The sequence below is a fragment of the Papio anubis genome, chromosome 4 (genome assembly GCF_008728515.1).
Source record: "Papio anubis isolate 15944 chromosome 4, Panubis1.0, whole genome shotgun sequence".
NCBI lineage: Eukaryota > Metazoa > Chordata > Mammalia > Primates > Cercopithecidae > Papio > Papio anubis.
In genome coordinates this window covers 81,245,823-81,248,477 of record NC_044979.1, presented here as the reverse complement: position 1 = coordinate 81,248,477, position 2,655 = coordinate 81,245,823, and the positions used below count along the sequence as shown (strand labels likewise).

Sequence of the window (2,655 nt, the reverse complement as noted above, 5' to 3'; positions counted from 1 at the left end):
TACAATAATTTCAAGTCACATTCAATATAAAGCAAAGATTTACATGAAAGAACTAACATTAGGTGTATGAGCATTCAGATGAGAAAGATGTGCTTAGTGAAGTAGAGAGCCCAAAATGCTTTGCAGTATTCTGTCCATCACTGCAGCATGACTTCAAAAGGGGCCACAGAAAGAAATGGAAGATTGGAATAAATGCTGATCTAGCAATGAAAAAGCTGAATAGAGTCCCCATCTCTATAGGTCCAAATCCAGATATCATGTCTACATAAATGATCCAGAGATAATTAAGTCACAGTATGTCAAGACTTGAATTAATCTCAACTCTTACCAAAGTTTCTTTCTCCAGATCTTGTTTTATAACAGCACATCTACCCAGTTGCCCAACCACAAATCTGAAAGTCACTTTTGCATCCTTGCTCGCTCCCACTTTTCCCCATCTTTCACCAATACTATTGATTTCCCTGCTGTTCTCCAGGCACTTCTTTTGTCTGTATGCTAATGATATTAGGCAGAGCCTCATCAATCTCCTGCTAAGGTCACAGTAACAATATCTTCATTGACCTCTACATCTCCAGCTTTTCTCCTTTCAATCTATTCTCCAAATTGCTGCCAAGGTAATCATTCCAAAATGCAAATCTAGTCATATCATTCCTTGATAAACTTCCTTCAGAAGTTCTCCGTTACCAACTGGAATAAAATCCAGACTCTTTAGCATGCATATAAAGCCCTTGATTGGTGTGACTTACACCACCTCCTTCCTACCAGTTCTTTTCCTAAATACCCTATGCTCACCCTTCAAGACCCAATTTAAGAATTATCTCTTCTGAAAATTCACTAACGATAACCTTATCTGAATCAGGTTTGCTAACCACAGCACCTTGCAGTTTCTTCTGTCTTAGAATTTATCCTTGTAAGTTGTAATTGACTGAATATTTCTCTTCATCTCCACCATTCTGTGAACAACTGAAGGAGAAAGGCTGTTCTTCATTTTTGCATGCCCCGCTTGAAACACACAAAGCAATCAAAATGTTTGAGAAAGAAGGCAGTTAGGGAAATTTTAAAAAGAAAGTACCAATTAGATGACTCTAGGAACTTTTTAGTTCTAAAGTTCTGTTTCCATGATTCCATTTATTCAGGCCAGGCTTCCATGTCATAAACATGCAATCCACAGGGAATGAGGAGTAAACTGTCAAAACCAACAGCTATTCTTCTGTTCCTCAACCCCAAGAGAAAGTGTTCCCTTAACCCCATCAAATAAAGCCATTAAGGAAGCTTTAAAATGAGGAAAACTTGTAGTGGCATAAATGTTTAGGATTACCAAGAGAAACAGATCCCCTGGTGCTGTACCTGGAATTTGCGTCCAAGGCAACAGTGCCCAAGGAAGCTTGGATCATGGATCACCCTCCCATTCTGTAGAAAGTCGCCAGAGTTGAATGCCTGAGAGATGAAGGCTTTCCACCAACTGGAGGGCAGTCCTAGAGCAGCAGGGAGTGTTCTCCTGATCTGAAGTTTACCTTGTCTGGATTTTGCTTCCCTCCACAGCAAGGTAAAATGTATCTTCCCTTATTCCTAGACTCCCCAAAGCAGATGTGGTTGTGTCCTCCTCTGTGGCATACCTATAGTTCATCCACAGAATGTATCATATTCTAATGCTATTAATTTCATTATATAAATGCTGGGAAGCAATTCTCCATGAATCTCTTATATTTTTTATTATTTGAATGAAGACATTGACAGCCTTTGTCTTCAACAATTTTTTAAGGATGTTTGTATGGAAAACTACCTTAGAAGAGAGAGAGAGTGTATCCCTTTGAGAAAAGAGAAAGCAAGTTTTTTCCTAACCTATCTTAATAAAGATAATGTTTCCCTCCAAGGTGAACCTTAAGCAAGTTTGCCAACAGCCTCCTTTATAATACCGGAAACTTCTTAAGCTTGGGGCCTCTCAACAAGAATACAAACCTATGGCGTGCATATCTACCTGGTCCTCTTTATATAGACCCCACGGAACTTGGTGGGTTTGGAAATAAATCTATGGCAACACTGAAGCTTATGTTGTCTGCTGTGCCATAAATAATAAAGTTCTTTTCTCTGACCCAGGAATCTCATGTCTTCTGCCAGCATCCTTGAAACTATAGCAGGCTCAGTTTTTAAGCATTCAAATAGGGTGAAATCTCAGACACTTTGAAGTCTTTGATAAGGTGCAGTATGTTGTGTTTGTATGGGGCATGGGTGTCTGTGTGTGTTTAACGTATCTGGTTTCTTCTGACCATGACCTTCTCAAGAGGAAGGATTGTATCTAATTCATCCAGGTATATTCAATACCCAACCTAATTAAAATAGACATTAGCTGAATAAAAATATGAGAACATAGTTAGTTAAAGAAGAGGAAAAGAAGCCAGGAAACACCATGACATAATTTTCAGATCTTTTTATTACTCAAATTCATGTACCTTTTCATTAAGGTGAGTTAATGTTATTATTTCAAGTTTGAAAAAACTATTGCCCATATATATTCTTTACATGACAAGTATGATCTTAACCCCAGCTTTCACATTGTCATTCCATTTTCATATCAGAAATTTAATTTGACATACACCAGCAAAATGAATGAATTCTGAGTATCTCCAATATTTTATCACAGATAACATAAAAATT

General features: G+C 37.8%; 1 long non-coding RNA gene across 1 annotated transcript; it reads left to right on the top strand.

Annotated features, from left to right (window-relative positions):
* Positions 1-1,136: 1,136 nt before the first annotated feature.
* On the top strand, positions 1,137-2,092 carry LOC108584829. The gene is made up of 2 exons (XR_001900363.3): positions 1,137-1,546; positions 1,875-2,092. It is a non-coding gene; the product is annotated as an uncharacterized LOC108584829 (long non-coding RNA).
* The last annotated feature ends 563 nt before the right edge of the window (positions 2,093-2,655 follow it).